The 20793-nt window shown below is 35.8% G+C and overlaps 1 non-coding gene and 1 pseudogene across 1 annotated transcript; one reads left to right on the forward strand and one right to left on the reverse strand.

Moving 5' to 3' along the window:
• Positions 1-20791, forward strand: part of LOC131172085 (major allergen Pru ar 1-like) — a 58050-nt pseudogene extending 37259 nt beyond the window's left edge.
• Positions 4816-4923, reverse strand: LOC131172385 (small nucleolar RNA R71). Its single transcript, XR_009142864.1, has one exon. It is a non-coding gene; the product is annotated as a small nucleolar RNA R71 (small nucleolar RNA).
• Positions 20792-20793: the final 2 nt, after the last annotated feature.

Below are 20793 nucleotides of genomic sequence, written 5' to 3' on the forward strand. Positions count from 1 at the left end.
CTACAAACTAACACCTAAAATTACTATAACGACTAAGCAATATATGGAACAAAAATATAGAGAATAACTAATATATTTTTCAGAATAGAGAATAAAATTGTAACACCCTCACCGTAGGTAGTTCATACGTTCTACTGTTTTGATTACTAACGTCTGTTTGGACAGCCAGAATGTCTGAAACTACACTTAAACTAGGGTAAGAAGATATAAATTGATGAAATAATGACCAAGAAAAATTAAAGGAATAAAATGTAACTAGGTTAAAGGAGCTGGAACGACGGCGATGGGTGACCGTACCGGGAAGTCACTGCATAGACAGTTGACGATCCCAGACCTGCGAGGAACCCTAGGAAATAATTTTCGAGACTTAATTAAAGGTGTACTGAGGTACAAATGACATTGAAAATATCAAAAAAAAATTAGTTAATTGGTACAGGTAAAAATAAAAATGAAATAGACAATATAAAATTAAAGGAACCGTCGGATCAGGGATTTAGTCGGTATTACTGAAAAAGTTTGACTATAACCCAAAGAGGGGCATTTTGGTCATTTGGCACCTAGAGTCGACTTTTGACCTAAATGTCCATTAAAATAAGTGATATTTAAATTTTGAAAATCCCATGAAAACATGAAACTATATGTAATGTAATTAAAAGAAACATAAGGGGGAATTATTAGGAATATTAAAACTTTAAGTATTGAAATGAATAAATTAATTTTAGTGGAGCATAAATAGGCATAAGATGACAAACTTAACCCACTCAACTTCATCTTCTTCCTAAGCTCTCTCTCATGGCTGAATTTTTCTTCCATTCTTCCTCCATGAATGTTCATCTTTCAAGCTTATAATTCCTTTCATTTTCAACATAAAACCATAAGTTCACTTCACTAAAATTAGTCACCACACATTGGGAAGTTTATAGGCAGCCAAGAAAAGAAGAAATTTTGAAGTTTTTACAAGGTTGAGAAGCTACCATTAAAGGTTAGTGCAAGTTTTCTTCTCCTTTTCTTGTTAAATCTTAAATTGAGGTTGAAATGAGTGAGTATGACATGAAATTGGAAGAAAATGATTAGTAGTTTAGAACCCTGCATTTCGGCAGCTTTGAAAATATGGGAGTTTAATGTTTTCATGCATGTAAATGGTGTTTGGTGATGTTAATGGATGTGTAGATGAAGTTATATATGTGAGAAATTGATTGCATGTGTATATTGTGATTGACAAATTGGAGTTAGAGTTTTGACCTAACTATTAGAGACTTTGTGTAATTGCTGAAATTTAATTGTGTTGAGATGAATTGATAATGTTAGAAGTGCCATGAATGTCAATTTGTAGTTTGAGAGTTGGAGGAAATGAAATTTGGAAGTTTACTTTTCCATGCAGGTTGAGACTTTGAAAATCTAGTGAATATTTTGAGCCATAACTGAAATTGTGTTGCTCCAATTGGTATGAGGCCAATTGGAGATGAAACTAGACCTAAAATGCTCCATTTTCCATGAAGAAACCATGTCCAAAGTCTGCCCAGAACTTGACCAAATTGTTGTTCTAATCCAAATGACCAAATAGTGAACCAAGAAAAATGGCCAAATGAACAGTACACATTCATTTGGCCATAACTCCCTCTAAACAGGTCCAAATGACTTGAATTTTATACCATTGGAAAGCTTAGATATAAGACTACAATTTTCATGAGGACCACAGAGCCTAGAAATGCCTTAAGCCTAACCAAATTGTTGGCCCAAGTTAAGTCACCAAAACTGTCCAGAACCATATTACCCAAAAATTGCTAGACATAGGCTTACTTGACCAGTTTTGGCAAAGAGGTCTACAAAAATCCAAATGCAATGAAATCAGTGGCAAAATTTCCATAAGACATCAATCTACAATATTAGTATTTTGATCAAAATCCAGAAAGCAAGGGAACTAGGTCAATTGGCTAGGTCAAATTACTATGAAAATTCTGGAAATTGCCTAAATGACTTTAGTCATATCTCCCACTAGGAAATTCCAATTGGGATGAGCCATAGTGATCTGGAAACATAAGAAATAGGGTTGCAAAGGAAGTTTGGGCCCTCAAAATGTGAACTTCTGGCATGTGGATGGCCCTTTTTTTTCACAAGTTTTAGAGATTTCCTTTTTCATCTTTTTCACATATTTGATCATAGGGTGCAACTACATTGCAATTTCACCTTAAGCACTTTATGCATTTTGTTCCAAATAGCTTGTGATACCACTGCTAACAAATTTTTGATATATATGGTGCAGAAAGGGAAGTGCTGGTGCAACCACTTATGAGAACCTTGAGAGGGAGCTTTGATGGCTTTTTTTTTGGTAATATATATGGTGGTTTTGTTTATTTTTCCTTTAGTTCTGGTTTAGTGCATTAATCAAGCTTTGAGAATTTTTTTTTTTTTTTTAAATTAGAGCACTATGGCTCTTCTCATAGTTGTCCAATAGTTTTTATGTCTGCAGTGATGCATACATTTTGCATAGTCATTTAGGTCTAATTTTATAGCCATTTTATTTGATTATTAGTTATTTTTAGCTAATTTCATTAGTTAATTAGTTAGTTTTTCATAGTTGTCAATTTTGCACTAATTTGTAATTTTTACTTTGTTTTGTAGGAAAAATGGTGTTTTTGAAGGACTAAAGAGAATTTTGCCATTGAGGAGTGTCTTCTACAGCAAAAAGATGTCAAAAACAAGTTTTCAAGCTGAAATATGCATTGACCAAATTGTGCATAACTTGCCGCATAAGCTATGCAGATCTGCATAAGGAGAAAAATCACTGTTTCAGAACCAACCGAAATGTGCATAAGGAGACTGCATAGCCTATGCACATTCTCACCTCCCTTATGCACATTCACGAAATTGTGCATAACCTATGCACCAAGTCATGCAGCTTCGCATAAGTGACCCAGAACAGTGAAAGCGCATAAGGACTGCATAACTTATGCGATCCACTTATCTGATCCCTTGAAGAGTTCATTAATGAGCTGGCAGGAGATTCCCTCAAATAATTCCTCCTAGAACATACTATTTTAGGGCTCCATGTCAGAAAAATGCTATATATAGTATCATTTTCCCATTTAAGGAGGAGGCAAGGAGAAAAGAAGAAGAGGAGAAGAGAGGCAGAATTTGAGGAGTCATTTTCACCTTCCACACCATTTTTAACCAAGATTTGCAGATTTCTTCCTTTCTTTACATTTTTCTACATTTCTAGTGTTTAATTTCTTACTTCTTAGCTTAGATTAAAGCTTTATTTCCATTTAAACTCATCATATCTTGTAAGCATTATGGATAGTGAGTAGTTTACTTTTGATTCTGGAGTAAGGGTTGTAATATTTGAGATATTTTGTGGATTTTGATTGGGTAATCCATATTTTGTGGTCTTAATGAGTTTTATTCATTTCTTGTATGCTAAATGACATGCTTAGTGTAGGATCCCATTAAGTTATGTTCTTAATCCATGGTTGAAGCACCGAAAGGAGAAGGCCTTGTGATAGATAATCAAGAAATTGGACTTAATTAACTTAGACCTAGAAATAGGCTAAGGATTAAGAGGATTCACAGATTAATTAAAGAACTTAATGGGTCTTAATTAATTCTAACTCCACGAAAGTAGGATTAGTTTGATTAAGGCACTCTTTGTCTCACTCGAAAGGGAATTCAAAGGATTTAAGAATTAATCTCCTTAAAACCCATTAGTTTCATAAGATTGGATAACCGATTTAAAATCCCAAAATAGCTCGAATATGAAATCCCGAACTCCGGAATCACCTTTTTACCATTGTTAATTTCTAATCGAATTTAATCATTTGCCATTTTAAATATTGCCATATTTGAACTTGCTTATTTCAATTTGATGCAATTTTAGTCTAATTAATACATTGTTGAATAGAATATTAATTTTGCACATTTAGATTTCATACTCCATTACCCATTAATTCATTATTTTAATTTCATAAATACTTCAATTTAGTCAACTTTTATATCGAAAATTCAATCATTAACACAACTCCTCGTGGGATCGATATTTTTCTATACTACTTGTACGACCCGTGCACTTGCGGTTGGGACGCATCAAGTTTTTGGCGCCGTTGCCGGGGAGTTGTTTGTTTAAGATTGAATTCTTGATTATTTTAGTTGTTTATAGTTTTATCTTTGTTATCTTTTCATTTTGTGTTTGTTTGTTTTTTTTAGGTACTCTTAATCTTTTATGAGAAGAGCTAGAAGCACAAGTGATACATCCATATTATTTAATACTGAAATTGAGAAGTTTTATAGAGCCAACAAGAAAGAAACTAGAAGAAGAAAAGAAGCATTGAGAGCAGCTGAAACTGAACAAGAAATGGCTGAAGAAAGAGTTGGAATTGGTGGTGGTAATGCTGGAAATAATCGAAACAATGAAAATGCAGCTCATGGTGAAGAAGTTGTAAATGCTAATGTTCCTAAGGGAAGTATGATGGATCATGCATTTCCTCGTTTTGATGACTTGAGAGAGAGCATAGCAAGACCAAGAATTGATGTAAATAGTTACAAGATGGATTTTGGAGTCCTTCAAATGATTCAGAATTCTCAATTTGGGGGTCATCCTTCTGAAAATCCACACACACATCTGAAGAAGTTTGCTATGATTTGTGACATGCAAAAACAACCTGGAGTATCTGATGATGCAGCAAGGCTAAAATTGTTTCCATTCTCTTTGAAAGATAGAGCATTGGATTGGCTTGATTCTTTACCTCACAACTCAATTACAAATTGGGAGCAGCTCACTGATGTATTTCTTGCCCAATACTTTCCACCTGGAAAAACTCAAGAGTTGAGGAATCAAATGATTGCTTTTAGACCAAGAGAAGATGAAACTCTTTATGAGTCATGGATGAGATGGAAAGAATTGGAAAGATTATGCCCACATCATGCCATTCCAAAATGGATGATAAATCAGAATTTTTACACCAATGTCACTCCTGCAATCAGAGGAATTATTGATGCTCAAACAGGAGGAGAATTTATTATTAAGCATGAAGATGAAGCTTATGAGCTATTGGAGAAAATTGCAAAGAATACTCATCTTTGGAGTAGTCCAAGAGGACCAGCTCCAACTCAGAAAAGGCAAGCTGCTGGAATATATGATCTTGACCCATTCAACATGATTAATGCAAAGTTTGATGCACTTACAAATGTCCTTGCTAAGAAGATGGAAGATTTGAGTATGTTGGTTAGTTCATCATCATCAGCTGGAAGTTCACAACAAGTGGCTTATGCAGAGGAAACAACCAGCTGTGGAGTAGATTATGGAGAACAAGCAGCATATGTTGGTAATTATGGAAACAAGCAAATGGGGAATCCTTATTCTCAAACTTACAATCCAAATTGGAGGAATCATCCCAACTTTTCATGGGGAAATCAGCAAAGTCAAGTTCCAAATCAGAATTTTCAACCACAACAGCAGAGTCAAGTTCCATATCAGCAAAATAGGCAACCATTGCCTAATTTTCAGCAGAAAAATATGAACCCCCCACCAAAACAGCAAGAACGAAATTCCACCATGAAGCTTTATTGCAACAGATTCTTGCCAACCAAAATAAGCATGATGAGGAGATGAGAGAGGTGAAAGCAAGGTGGAGCAGATGCAAACACACAATGAATCTTTGGAAAACCAGATTGCACAACAAGCATCCTCCTCAAGTGCTAAGTCTTTTGAAAGCTTCCAAGTCAACCAGAAAATCCAAGAGAGCGATGTCAAGCTATTACTTTAAGAAGTGGAAAAGTTATAAATGATGAGAAGAGTGAAAGCAGTGAGAAGAGAAAATGAGAAAGAAAGCGATGGGAGTGAAAAACAAGAGAGTGCAAAAATGTAAGGAGAAATTTGAAGAAAAAGAAGAGAAGTATATACCTCCTGAGCCCTACAAGCCACAACTTCCCTTTCCACAAAGATTTCACAAAGCCAAGCTTGATAGCCAATTTGGGAAGTTCTTAGAGGTTTTGAAGAAACTTTACATAAATGTGCCTTTTGTTGATGCTCTTTGACAAATGCCCTCTTATGCAAAATTCTTGAAAGAAATTCTCTCAAACAAGAGAAAACTTGAAGATGATGAAAGCTGTAGCTTTGTGAGAAGAATGTAGTGCTATCCTCCAAAGGAAACTTCCTCCAAAGCTTAAGGATCCAGGGAGTTTTTCAATTCCATGCCACATTGGAGAGTCTTGTTCTACAAAAGCTCTATGTGATTTAGGGGCTAGTGTTAGCCTTATGCCCCTTTCTATCTATGAGAAGCTCAACATGGGAGATCTAAAGCCAACCCACATTTATCTTGATTAGGTTGAGAACAATCAAGTATCTGAAGGAATTTTGGAGAATGTGCCCCTGAAGGTTGGAAAGTTCTATATACCTGTTGACTTTGTCATCTTGGACATGGAGGAAGATTCTAATATTCCAATTATCTTGGGGAGACCCTTTCTAGCTACAGCAGGAGCATTGATTGATGTGAAAGGAGAAAAGCTTACTCTTAGAGTTGGTGAAGAGCAGTTAATTTTCAATATTAATAACACTATGAAAAAGCATCATTCTGAAGCTGATACTTGCTTGAGAGTTGATATCATTGATGAGCTAGTTGAAGAACACTTGAAAGAAATATCCAGAAGATCCACTTGAAAATTGTTTGGTTCATGGAGGAGGCATAGATTATAACAACCCTCATGTAGCTGCATATGCTCAACACTTAGAGGGAAGTCCACCATTCATTTCTGCTCCAGTTTTTCAACTCACACAAAAGGAAAAAGCAGAATTTAAGCAACCATCATTCAAGGAAGAAGATGCACCTAAGGTAGAACTTAAGCAACTTCCTTCTCAGCTCAGGTATGAATTTCTTGGCACTAATAACACTTATCCAGTAATTGTAAATGCAAATTTGAGTACTTTAGAGGCTGATAAGTTGTTAAGAGTGTTGAGACAATTTAGGAAAGTTTTGGGATACACCATAGATGACATTAAGGGAATAAGCCCACACTTTTGCATGCATAGAATCAGTTTGGAAGAAAATTGTAAACCATCTATTGAACATCAAAGGAGGTTGAACCCAAATATGAAAGAAGTTGTTAAAAAGGAAATTTTGAAGTTGCTTGATGCAGGGATCATATATCCCATCTCAGACAGTACTTGGGTGAGCCCAGTACATGTTGTCCCAAAAAAGGGTGGAATGACAGTTGTCAAAAATGAAAATAATGAATTAATTCCCACCAGAACAGTGACTAGTTGGCGAATGTGCATAGATTACAGAAAACTAAATGTTGCCACTAGAAAAGATCATTTTCCACTTCCCTTCATTGATCAGATGTTGGAAATAATAGCTAGGCATTCTTACTTTTGCTATTTAGATGTATATTCAGGTTTTTTTCAAATCAATATCAATCCAAATGATCAAGAAAACCACTTTTACTTGTCCATATGGAACCTTTGCTTATAGAAGGATGCCATTTGGGTTGTGTAATGCACCACTTTTCAAAGGTGCATGATGGCAATCTTCTCAGATTTCATTGAAGACATAATGGAGGTTTTTATGGACGATTTTTCTATTTATGGATCTTCATTTGATATATGCTTGGCTAACCTTTCTAAAATTTTGCAGCGATGTGCAGATACTGACCTTGTGTTAAACTGGGAAAAGTGTCATTTCATGGTTCAGGAAGGGATAGTGCTTGGACATTTGGTGTCTAATAGAGGAATAGAGGTTGATAAAGCCAAAGTTGAAGTGATAGAGAAGATGGCTCCTCCTACCAATGTCAAGGGAATTCGAAGTTTCCTAGGACACGCCGGGTTCTACAGACGCTTTATTAAGGATTTTTCTAAAATAGCTAAACCTTTGTCTAATTTGTTAAGTAATGACACACCATTTGAATTTGACCAAGAGTGTTTGGATGCCTTTTGCAGGTTGAAGCAAGCTCTTATCACTGCACCAATCATGCAACCACCTGATTGGAGCCTACCTTTTGAAATTATGTGTGATGCTAGCAACTATGCAATTGGGGCTGTTCTTGGTCAAAGAAAGGACAAAAAGGCTTATGCTATTTATTATGCTAGTAGAACACTGGATGAGGCTCAAATAAATTATGCAACAACTGAAAAGGAATTTTTGGCAATTGTCTTTGCATTGGAAAAGTTCAGACCTTACATTGTTGACTCAAAGGTGGTTATATTTTCAGATCATGCAGCCATCAGGTATTTGCTCCGTAAAAAGGAGGCCAAACCTAGGCTCATTAGGTGGATTCTGATGTTACAAGAATTTGATTTGGAGATTAGAGATAAGAAAGGAGCTGAAAATGTAGTTGCTGATAATCTTAGTAGGTTGAAATTGGATGGTGAAGAATTGGATGAAATCCCTATTGATGAGTTTTTCTTGGATGAACAACTTTTCTCTCTTGTTGCTAAACTACCTTGGTATGCAGACTTTGTGAATTATCTATCTTGTGGAATTTTACCTCTAGGTATGACATGGCAACAAAAGAAAAAGTTCTTGCATGAGGTGAAGTTTTATAGATGGGATGACCCTTTACTCTTTAGGAGATGTTGTGATGGTCTAATTAGAAGATGTATTCCTGAAGAGGAAGTCCAGAGTATTTTGCATCATTGCCATGCTTCTGATTATGGAGGTCATTTTGGAATCTCTAAGACAGCTAGTAAAATTTTGCAAGCTGGTTTCTTTTGGCCAAATCTTTTTAAGGATGTGAGGAAATTTGTGTTGAATTGTGATAAATGTCAAAGGAGTGGAAATTTGTCAAAAAGAGATCAAATGCCCCTAAATAATATTCTTGAAGTGGAATTATTTGATGTTTGGGGAATAGATTTTATGGGGCCATTCCCTCCTTCATATGGTAATAGATACATCTTAGTTGGGGTTGACTATGTGTCAAAGTGGGTGAAAGCTATTGCAACTCCAACTAATGATGCTAGAGTGGTAGTAAAATTTTTGAAGAAATTTGTCTTGAGCAGATTTGGAGCTCCTAGGGCTATAATTAGTGATGGGGGTTCCCATTTTTGTAATAAGCAATTTGAGAGCTTAATGAGGAAGTATGGTGTAGTGCACAAGATAGCTACCCCATGCCATCCTCAAACTTCAGGACAAGTTGAAATTTCTAACAGAGAGCTCAAGCATATTTTGGAGAAAATAGTGAACAATTCTAGGAAAGATTGGTCTATCAAACTAGATGATGCTCTATGGGCATATAGGACTGCCTACAAAACCCCTATAGGAACTACTCCCTTTAGGTTGGTGTATGGTAAGTCTTGTCATTTACCTGTGGAGCTAGAACATAGAGCATATTGGGCCATTCAGACCTTGAATTTTGATCTTAAGCAAGCTGGTGAGAAAAGGTTGTTACAACTTAATGAGCTTGAGGAATTGAGGATGGATGCTTATGAAAGTGCCCGTATTTACAAAGAAAGAACTAAAGTTTGGCATGATAAGCATATGAGGAAAAAGGAATTCAAAGAAGGTGATTCAGTTTTGTTGTTCAACTCAAGATTGAAATTGTTCCCTGGAAAACTCAAGTCAAGATGGACTGGTCCATATAGAGTTTCTAAGGTTTTCCCTTATGGAGCAATTGAAATTTGGAGTGAAAAATCTGGGAATTTTAAGGTCAATGGGCATAGATTGAAGCATTACATAACTGGAGACCCAATACTAGGAGCAAGCTGTTACAAGCTCTCCAATCCCTCACCTCTTTTCAGTAAAATTCATGAAGAGTCCAGCTAAGGACTATAAATTAGCCCTCTTGGGAGGCATCCCAAGTCCTTTTATTTTGCTTTTGTTGATTTACTTTCATTTTCATTAATTTTGTTTTATTCTTAAATCTCCCCAAATTTAAAATTTTGACATTGTTAAATCTTGTCCCTTGTAGATGTAATTCAATGAAGAAAGGCTGGTGAACTGTTGGGGAAGTAATTCTTAACTTGAAAAATTTTGTCCTTCAAAAGAACTGATAAGCTTTTGCTGCATAATCTGTGCAGGAGCTGCAATCTAGTTCATGCAGAGGAAAAATAAAATCTGCAGCAAAAAAAGGGTGTCTGCAGCAAATGGCTTGTATTTTTGATGAGGTTGGATGTATATCAATGGAGAAAGGTTGGTGAACTGCTGAAATTGCTATCTGGTTTATGCAGAGCAGAAAAATAGAATCTGCAGCAGATTACTTGTGTTTTTGGTGAGGTTGGGTGGGTAATTTTCTAATATTTGTGCTTATAATGATATTATGGTGGTTAGTTGGTCATTTTTGCAGTTTCGAGCTCCTTTGGGGTTGTAGGATTCAAGGTAGAAATGTTGCATTTTCTTGGCAAATCTTGGAGAGTTCATTTCTCATTTGTGGTTAGATGCAACTTCATGCAGATTTTTATGGAGTTTTATGTACTGAATGTTGATTTGCAGAATTTGAGTCAAAATGGCATAGCTCTCAAAGGTCTTTTATGTAGGATCCATTTTTACATGCTTGTGTGATGCACTTTTGATGAACTTTGAATATATTGATGTGTTTTTGGTGAAAATTTCTCATGGTTTGTGCTTCATAGAATTATATTTCATCATTCTAGGGTATTTTTCACACTTGCAATTCATGTTCCATTGCAATCTTAATTTTGTTGAATGGTGCATAAGCAACTGCATAGCTTATGCAATCCTGCATAACCAAAATTCTTGCCATTTTTCACCTTTATTGCAAGTGCATAAGGAGAGTGCATAGCTTATGCAACTCTGCATAACCTCATTTTGTCAAATTTCATATCTGTCAAAACTTGCATAAGGTGAGTGCATGACTTATGCACATTTGCATAACTTCAAATCCTTCATTTTCTCTCTCTGCCGAAGGTTGCATAAGCAGAGTGCATAACCTATGCACTTCTGCATGACCAAAAACCCAGAAAAATCAACCTTGCCGAGGGGTGCATAAGGAAGGTGCATAAGTTATGCACTTCTGCATGACCAAAAACTCCAAAAATACAACTTTGCCGAGGGGTGCATAAGCAGAGTGCATAACCTATGCATACGCATAACCGTAAATCGAGAAAATCCCAAAAGTTGCAGAGACTGCATAAGCAATGTGCATAGCCTATGCATACGCATAACCAAAGATTCTGAATTTCAAAACCCACCGCAGAGTGCATAAGCAGAGTGCATAGCTTATGCACATCTGCATGACCACCAACCAAAAATTCCAAAAATTGCCGAACAGTGCATGAGCAGAGTGCATAACCTATGCACTTCTGCATGACCCAATTTTCTGAAAAACCGCCTGAGAGATGCATAAGGGAGTGCATAACTTATGCACTCCGCATGACTTCGCTCCTCAACATTTCAAGGGTCACCAAAACATGCATAAGGGCGATTGCATAACCTATGCACTTGTGCATAAGCATTTCTCTGAAATTTAAATCATTTTGAAACATGTACAAAAGAGTGCACAGGTTATGCATAAATCATTTTCCCCTTATGCAGTCTCCTACAAACCCGATTCAAATTCATTTTCGGCAAACAAAATTCCCACCACCTCCACTTCCCGACTCTTCACCCCACGACCGCCCTTCAACCTCCATTCCTTCCGGCATTCTCGCCGTCTCTCTCCCATCTTCTCCACCAGCGCTCTCATCACGAAAACCCTAAATCCCCCTACATTTTCATTTCCCCCTATCTCTTCTCCATCGGCAATGGATTCCCCTCCACATTCCCGCCCCGCCTCTCCTCTCGAAGTCTCTCCATTGTCATCGATACATCCCACGCCCAATCCTCCACCACAAACGACACCCCCACCACCTCCCCCAGCCACATACAAACGCAAAATCCGATCTAAATCCGTGCGACCCATGTCCTCTGCTCCTCCTCTGTCCAAACGCAAAGACCCACCCACCCCATTTTCGGAACCACCTCCTAAAAAGCCAAAAGCTCCAGCCTCTACACCTTCTTCCAGCAAAAAGACAATTTCAGCAACCCCATTTGTATCAAAGCTACCCTGGCCTCTCCCTGATACAATTCAAAAAGCCGCTTTCAAGAGACTCAAAGATAGAAGGGTACAACCTACTAGGTATATATCTGCTGATGCTCTACATTCCCGTGGTTTATTTGAGAATGTAGTTGCATTTCTTGTGGTATGGGTTGGGAGAATTTGTGCATAAGCAAGAGGTAGTGTATCCAATTCTAGTTTTGGAGTTTATTTCTTCATTCTCTGCTACCCTCAACTTGCATGATGTAGACCATAAACCAATCATGACATTTAGATGCTTGGGGCAAAATAGAGAACTGTCATTAGACCAATTTCATGGCATTTTTGGTTTCGCACTTGATGGGTTCTTTAGAGTACCACATACTGGAGTAGAGGTAGCCAACAAGGGCATTTGGAATCCTGCCCAATTTTGGAGAATCATAACAAACCAACCTCAAACTTTCTCTGCTGGTAGATCCAAAACATCCCAAATCCTTGACCCTGCACTTAGGTTTATTCATAGGCTGATGGCTAGCACCATATTGGGCAGAGGGACTAGTTACGTCTTTGTGGGCAAATCGAACTATTTATGTTATGGTGTGCATTTCACAAAGTTAAGATATCTCCTGGTTACTTCTTTTGTGAACATGTGCTGCATATTGCCACCAAATCCATTGGTGACATTGTTTTGGGTGGACTCATTACTGTCATAGCCAAGCATTTTGGTTTTAATCCTGCAGAGCACTCAATACCAGCACTCGAGGACACTTCCTATTTTGATACTGCACACTTAACCAAAACAGGGTTCCATTTATCATATTTTGATACTGGCCACCCTGCAGAAGAAACTGAGCCTATTGCACAACCAGAAACCCAACCTTTCACACGGTCCCACGGCACCTACTACACCTACCCCACCCCCTCAGCCTACTCAGGACATTCCAGCTACCTCTGCTCAGCCCAGACCTCCTACAGCTGAACCTACCTCATCCACAGCACCTCCTGCATTCAACACTAAAGCCTTATTCACCTACCTTGACAGGCTTAGTGATGATATCTACTTTGTGGATAGGAAGCTTGTGATGGTCTTGATACACTAAAGGATCGTCATGATCAGCTATTTGACCTTGTCATGGAAACCAGGGACAAACAGAAAGAACTGAAGGAGATGGTGAAGCAACTCATGATCTTTTTGGGCATGCCACCCCCACCTCCATCACCTCCTCCAGCACCATCATTTCGACAATAGCGTGTGACCACCATTATAGCAACATCCTTGGACAAAGGAAAAATAATAGACATAGATTAGTGTTTATTTTACTTTTGTTCAATCTTGTAGGACCTTTTCTTTGTAAATATGTTCAAACATTTATAGTTTGTTTTGGATTATCTTTGTTTGTTCTGAATTAGTTTTAAATTCTGTTTCTTTTGAAGTTTTATTGGATAGCTATTACATTAGTCTTCTTTGATTTTTATTGCACTTATTGCCTTTTTGTACACATTTGCCCATACTCTGTCTATATTTCAATACTTCTCTCTTTGGTTGTACATTTCCCTTGCCAATTCCCTATGACTTTTGTATACCTTTGCATGACTATGAATTTACTCATTCTCAACTTTTGCATAGCCTGTGCAACTCTTTCTGCTATACTGTGATCGCACAGGTTGTATTTCCCTTATCCAACTGTCCTGCATAGCCTATGCAACATATATTGCATCTTATGCAGCACCGCATGGCTTATGCACCTTACCTATGCACATGCTCTGGACAGCACTTAACTCTGCATAACCTGTGCAACTTCTTATGCATCCCTTTATCTTGAATTCTCATACCAGGTAACTCTTTCTTTTTGCTCTTAATTTTTACAATTCCTGGTCAATATTATTTGTTTTGAGTTTTGGTTATCTACTGTTTGAGACATTGAGGACAATGTCTAATTTTGAGTTTGGGGGTGCACATTTTGATTTTTAGCTTTATTCTTCACATTTGAGTATAAGAGCATCCCATCCCATTTCATTTACATATATTGTAAATATTTTACATATACATCCATACATACATATTCATTACACATTTACACACACATTATACATCACTTAGAAATTGTACAAATTGCATACAAATAGACTCCTTCCATTTAGTTCATGCATTACTCATTTTAGGAATCATGCACCATGCATTAAAATCTTTTGCCAAATCCCTTGAGTATTGAAAATGTGCCTATGAGAGTGATTTGACTCACCTTTTAGTTGGGTTTGTGGATTGAAAGTTTCCTAAAAGGTGCAAGGTTTTGAAGTGTCTATCCCTTGCCTATATCTTCTTAGCCAAAAAGCCACCCAACTAGTCATTTGGAGATGGAAGTGTTTAGAGGGAGTTATTGGATATAAGGTAGTCAAATGATGTCTCACCAATCCTAGAACAAATTTTCTAAACCTTTCGAGGCGAAATACCAGCTTGTACCTGAAAAGAGAGATGATTAGGCATTCTTTGATTTAAAACCTTTGGCCCTTTTTCCCAATTAAAATTTACCCTTGCAAACCCCTTTGAACCTTTTTATCCCTAATTTTTCTTGAAACCCTTATTACTACCTAGCCAATGAACCAAACACTCCAACCCTTTTCATGAGAATAATTATTCATAATATTAGGTACATAAAAAAAAAAAAAAATTAAAAAAAAAAAAAAGAAAAGAAAAAAAAATACAATAAAAGGGAGAAGAAATGCTTGTCACCTTGTAAAAGTGCTAGTATATGTGCTTTTCACCATTGTCATTCAAAATGAAAGAAATCCACCCAAAGTATTAAAAGAAATGAGTTTGGGGGTGGCAATTTTAGGGACAATCATCAAAAGAAAATGCAAAATACAAGTTAAAGTATCAAAATGTCCCTCCATTTTTATGTGTTTTGTAAACTATGCTAGCACTTGACAATCCTCATTGTGTATTTCTCTCTCCCATATATATATAAAAAAAAAATATATATATATATATATATATAAAATAAAGTGTACCTTATGTTGTCAAGATTGAAAATATTCTCATGCTTTGAATCCTTTTTACCCATTTTTCTTCTTAGCCTCATTTTGAACCCCATAGCCTCATTACATCCCTAAAAAGACCTTTGATCTCTTGAAAGTACTTGTTACATTAGTGGAGATAGGAGTAGGGAATTTGCCTATGGGATTGGAAAATTATCCATTCATTCATTTAATTCCATCATTCTATATAGAGACACTTTGACTATTGATTATTCTAGAATTCCTTTTGAGCATGACTCTCTCTTTTGATTGGTTGGTTTGGGGATTTTGAACGATAATTGACTTGATGGCTAAGCGGTGAAAGCTTGGATAAGCATTAAATTCTTTGCATTTTGAAGGATGGGTATATGGATTGTTGGCATGGCTAAAGGTGTGTTAAGTTACCTTAATGAGTGATTTTCATAACTCTTTGGATAAGGCACCCCTAAAAACTTTGCACCACATTTTAAAGTTTGCTTGAGGACAAGCAAAAGCTTGAGGACAAGCAAAAGCTTGAGTTTGGGGGTATTTGATGCATACATTTTGCATAGTCATTTAGGTCTAATTTTATAGCCATTTTATTTGATTATTAGTCATTTTTAGCTAATTTCATTAGTTAATTAGTTAGTTTTTCATAGTTGTCAATTTTGCACTAATTTGTAATTTTTACTTTGTTTTGTAGGAAAAATGGTGTTTTTGAAGGACTAAAGAGAATTTTGCCATTGAGGAGTGTCTTCTACAGCAAAAAGATGTCAAAAACAAGTTTTCAAGCTGAAATATGCATTGACCAAATTGTGCATAACTTGCCGCATAAGCTATGCAGATCTGCATAAGGAGAAAAATCACTGTTTCAGAACCAACCGAAATGTGCATAAGGAGACTGCATAGCCTATGCACATTCTCGCCTCCCTTATGCACATTCACGAAATTGTGCATAACCTATGCACCAAGTCATGCGACCGCATAAGTGACCCAGAACCGGTAGCGCATAAGGGGTGCATAACTTATGCGATCCACTTATACTGATCCCTTGAAGAGTTCATTAATGAGTCAAGGAGATTCCCTCAAATAATTCCTCCTAGAACATACTATTTTAGGGCTCCATGTCAGAAAAATGCTATATATAGTCTCATTTTCTCATTTAAGGAGGAGGCAAGGAGAAAAGAAGAAGAGGAGAAGAGAGGCAGAATTTGAGGAGTCATTTTCACCTTCCACACCATTTTTAACCAAGATTTGCAGATTTCTTCCTTCCTTTACATTTTTCTACATTTCTAGTGTTTAATTTCTTACTTCTTAGCTTAGATTAAAGCTTTATTTCCATTTAAACTCATCATATCTTGTAAGCATTATGGATAGTGAGTAGTTTACTTTTGATTCTGGAGTAAGGGTTGTAATATTTGAGATATTTTGTGGATTTTGATTGGGTAATCCATATTTTGTGGTCTTAATGAGTTTTATTCATTTCTTGTATGCTAAATGACATGCTTAGTGTAGGATCCCATTAAGTTATGTTCTTAATCCATGGTTGAAGCACCGAAAGGAGAAGGCCTTGTGATAGATAATCAAGAAATTGGACTTAATTAACTTAGACCTAGAAATAGGCTAAGGATTAAGAGGATTCACAGATTAATTAAAGAACTTAATGGGTCTTAATTAATTCTAACTCCACGAAAGTAGGATTAGTTTGATTAAGGCACTATTTGTCTCACTCGAAAGGGAATTCAAAGGATTTAAGAATTAATCTCCTTAAAACCCATTAGTTTCATAAGATTGGATAACCGATTTAAAATCCCAAAATAGCTCGAATATGAAATCCCGAACTCCGGAATCACCTTTTTTACCATTGTTAATTTCTAATCGAATTTAATCATTTGCCATTTTAAATATTGCCATATTTGAACTTGCTTATTTCAATTTGATGCAATTTTAGTCTAATTAATACATTGTTGAATAGAATATTAATTTTGCACATTTAGATTTCATACTCCATTACCCATTAATTCATTATTTTAATTTCATAAATACTTCAATTTAGTCAACTTTTATATCGAAAATTCAATCATTAACACAACTCCTCGTGGGATCGATATTTTTCTATACTACTTGTACGACCCGTGCACTTGCGGTTGGGACGCATCATGCAGAATCAAAATTTTTGAAGATATTAGTTAGAGAAAATAATGTTGGCAATTTCCTGAGCCAATTCATGTAATCATATTGTATATTCAATGTATATGACTTATAACCTATATGATATTGTCAAAAGTCCACGTCGAAAGAATACAAGAAATTCAAAAGGGCTTATGAGAGTGAAGAGTTATTTATCCAATTAGTTAATTCTAACCTTTTAGTCGTGATCCGATAAGCTCCTCTCTCTCTCTCTCTATATATATATAGAGAGAGAGAGAGAAAGAGAGAGAGAGAGAGAGTTAAGCTACAATACAACATTATATTCAACCTGGGGAAAGTTGAAATTGTTCAACCATCAAAAGAGGAAACTCAAGTTGAAACCAGAATTCTAATGGAAATGGGCACTTCCAAGTGATTTTATTAATGGGTAAGGGAAATTCGAGAATACTCACGACAAGAAGTAAATGTGCTGAATAAGGAAAAATTATTAAATAGAATGATTATATGTTGATACTATTATATTTTAACTATTGATCATGGTGGATTTGACTTTGTTTAGAGTGTATGTGTTTTACGTATAATTGTTGCATTGAATAAATTCGTTTTTTGTTCTAACTTGTTAAAATTTCTGCTTGTAGCCATACTATAGAGGAAACCAGCATTGTCAATTAAATTCAGGGTCCATGCTAATTATGCACCTCTCTTGGAGGTGAAGAGAACTTCATTAAAAGTCTAGATCAGAGCATCAGAGTACAAAATATCCCCTAGCTAAGGTAACAGAGCCTTAGCTAACCAATCTGCAAATTTTTCTTGTTTGCACTATCAATTTTACAAAAAGAAACAGATACGAAAAGGGTACAAAACTGGGAGATGATTTTAACATTAGCTTGAATGTCCTTAAGGGTATTGTCTTTGCCGTGAAAAATATATTATAAATGACAAAATAATCAGAATATAACGTTGTCAGGAACTGTGAATTTTCAGGCACGACCACCACATGTTTGATAAAATGCTTCAAAGATTTCATGCACTGAAGTAGCTCAATTTGTACATATTTTCCTTATTCAAATGTTCAGCAGATGGGTTTGCTGATTAGAAAATGACTATACAAAACCAAATGTAAAAATCCCAACATTAAAAGGTCTTCAAACAATTAAACACGCAAGTCTCTTCTAGTTGGATGACTAAATCGCAAAAATTCAAAATTTTATGATTGCAATGAAAATAATACAAATTTTAGTGACAATGTTTTCAATTATAGTTCAAATACTATCATTTTGTTGGGGTTTAGAAACTTAGTGACATGTATATATTTAAAAATTTGTTAGACACTTAATTTTGGTGATTTTTTTTTTCTCCATTATGCATCTAAAACATCTTTCTTTCTCTTTATGTGAAGTTGATAAGTTATGAGTGAAAGTAGAGAAGAGAAGAGAATTAGGGAGGGATGAAAGAGATAGATGGGGACATTTGTAGATGTATTGCTTTCCAAATTTCTACTGCCTAATTCACTTTGTTTGAATGTTTGTTTTTTCCTCCATTTAGTCTCTTATGCTTTGAAGTCAACAAAAAAAATGGTAAGAAAAAAATTTTGGGTAGCCCTTTGACTTTGATGAAAGTATATGTAATGTGACTGCTCAATTGGCAATACTCCCCTTCCAGGGTCCAACAATGAGGGCATTGGATCTGTTAGAGCTGTAAGAGTTTCCTTAGATACTCAAAAGTCAAAGATATTTTGTATGTTAGCTTTAGTTAGTATAATGTTTGGTGTAAATGAGTGATAATGCAGAATTTATGGAGTAAATTCTGAAAAGTAATTCTGCAGTAGGTATGGCTCATGTACTGCTTTTGTAATGTGTCTCCTATACGAGGAGCTTTATGTTAATAAAAGTGTGTGAGTGCAGTTGTTCCATTTCAGAAAACTTATGTTTAGTTCTCTCTTTTTATGCTCAATAATTTAACAGGATCAGTAACATAGTGTTAAAAGCCTATGTATCATGATATAAAATATCAAGCATCTATATGATCATGTAAAAGTTACCATAATATAAGGTTTCGTACAAAGGTGAAGAAATGGCTAATCCGTTCAGGTTGATTGAATTCTTCACCAAAAAGGATGTTCAAAGTATTATCAGGATTAGCTTACGTTTTGTGCTTTATCTTATGTTTTTTTTTTCTCTGCTAGGTTTTTTCACTTAATATGATGCATTTGGAACTGGGTGTATTGGGGAGCCTGACGGCTGGGATTAGCTTATTGGAATGATTTCCATTAGCACTAGAAATATCTGTATCTCTACCATAGTTGTTGAATGATTTAACAGCAGCTGATTAGGATTGAATCCATCTCACACAAGAAATAGGAGGATTTATGTATCTATTTATTCTAATTGCCGTATTTGCTGAATATAATGGTGACTTTATGTTGGTTATGGCAGATGATATGGAACGGTTGTTGACGGTAATAAAACTCATAAATTCTGTTTTAGAGTTTATTTAATAACTTTTACCTTGGCATGCCTATGAAGCACAAAGGTTTACAATTGTCTTTGTTCTGTCAGTCAAACTAATTGAAGTTACAATATGATTGGATCATTTTTATGAAAAAGGGTTATGATGAGGAGCCACCATTAGACTTCAAAATTGATCATGAAGGTATTTGGTCATCATTTGGATGTTTCTCATTCATGTGTTATATCTATTCATTATATTGGCAGATATCCCACCTCTGTGTTAAATCTTGCTCTTCTTATATTGGCAATTGATCATGTTGGATTTGACTTGTTCAGAGTGTATGAGTTTTACGTACAATGGTTGCATCGAATAAATTCCTTTTTTGTTCTAACATATTGTAGGTTCCATTTGAAGAAGGAAACCTGGATTGTCAATTAAATACCTAGTCCATGCTAATTACGAACCTTTCTTGGATCTGAAGAGAACTTTATTGAAAGCGTAGAGCAGAGCATCAGAATACAAAATATCCCCTAGCTAGCTAACAGAGCTTAAGCTAACCAATCCTCGAATTTTACAAAAAGAAACAGATATTTGCAAAAAGAAACAGATATGAAAAGAGTATAAAACTAGGAGATGATTGTCACATTAGCTTGAATGTAGACTAAGCTTGTAGATGCAGACTTACACTTAAAGATTGATGCCATAGACAAGGAGAATTTGACATATGACTACTCTGTGATGGCAGGTGATCCTGCCATTGATGGATCTCTTTTCAGATTAAGGTTGAAAGCTGCCTGATGGAGGATCCATCTTCAAGCGCAGCAGCAAGAGTTACACTATTGATGGTGCTGAGGCGAATGAAGAGGAAATTAAGGGTGGACAAGAAAAGGCCATGGAAGCCTTTGTAGGAATATTCAGGCTATGATTGATTGAGGGCTCAAACGACAAAGCTCCAATAATGATAATTTAAATTTTTAACACAATGTTTTATATTTAAATTGTGCTAAGATCGAAAATTTGAGATTATAGAAAATACAGAGCTATTCAAAATTTGATTTACTACAAAGAATTTTCCTGCGACATGAGAATTAATTTCAAGCAAATTATTATTTATAGCTGGGTGTATGGCCTCATCTCATACACCCAACCATTCAAAAACTTCCACAAGCAAACATTTATTTTATTTTCATGATCAAATTTCATTTTATCATCAAATAATTAAGAATTTAAGTTTGAATA

The sequence above is a fragment of the Hevea brasiliensis genome, chromosome 13 (assembly GCF_030052815.1).
Source record: "Hevea brasiliensis isolate MT/VB/25A 57/8 chromosome 13, ASM3005281v1, whole genome shotgun sequence".
Taxonomy (NCBI): domain Eukaryota; kingdom Viridiplantae; phylum Streptophyta; class Magnoliopsida; order Malpighiales; family Euphorbiaceae; genus Hevea; species Hevea brasiliensis.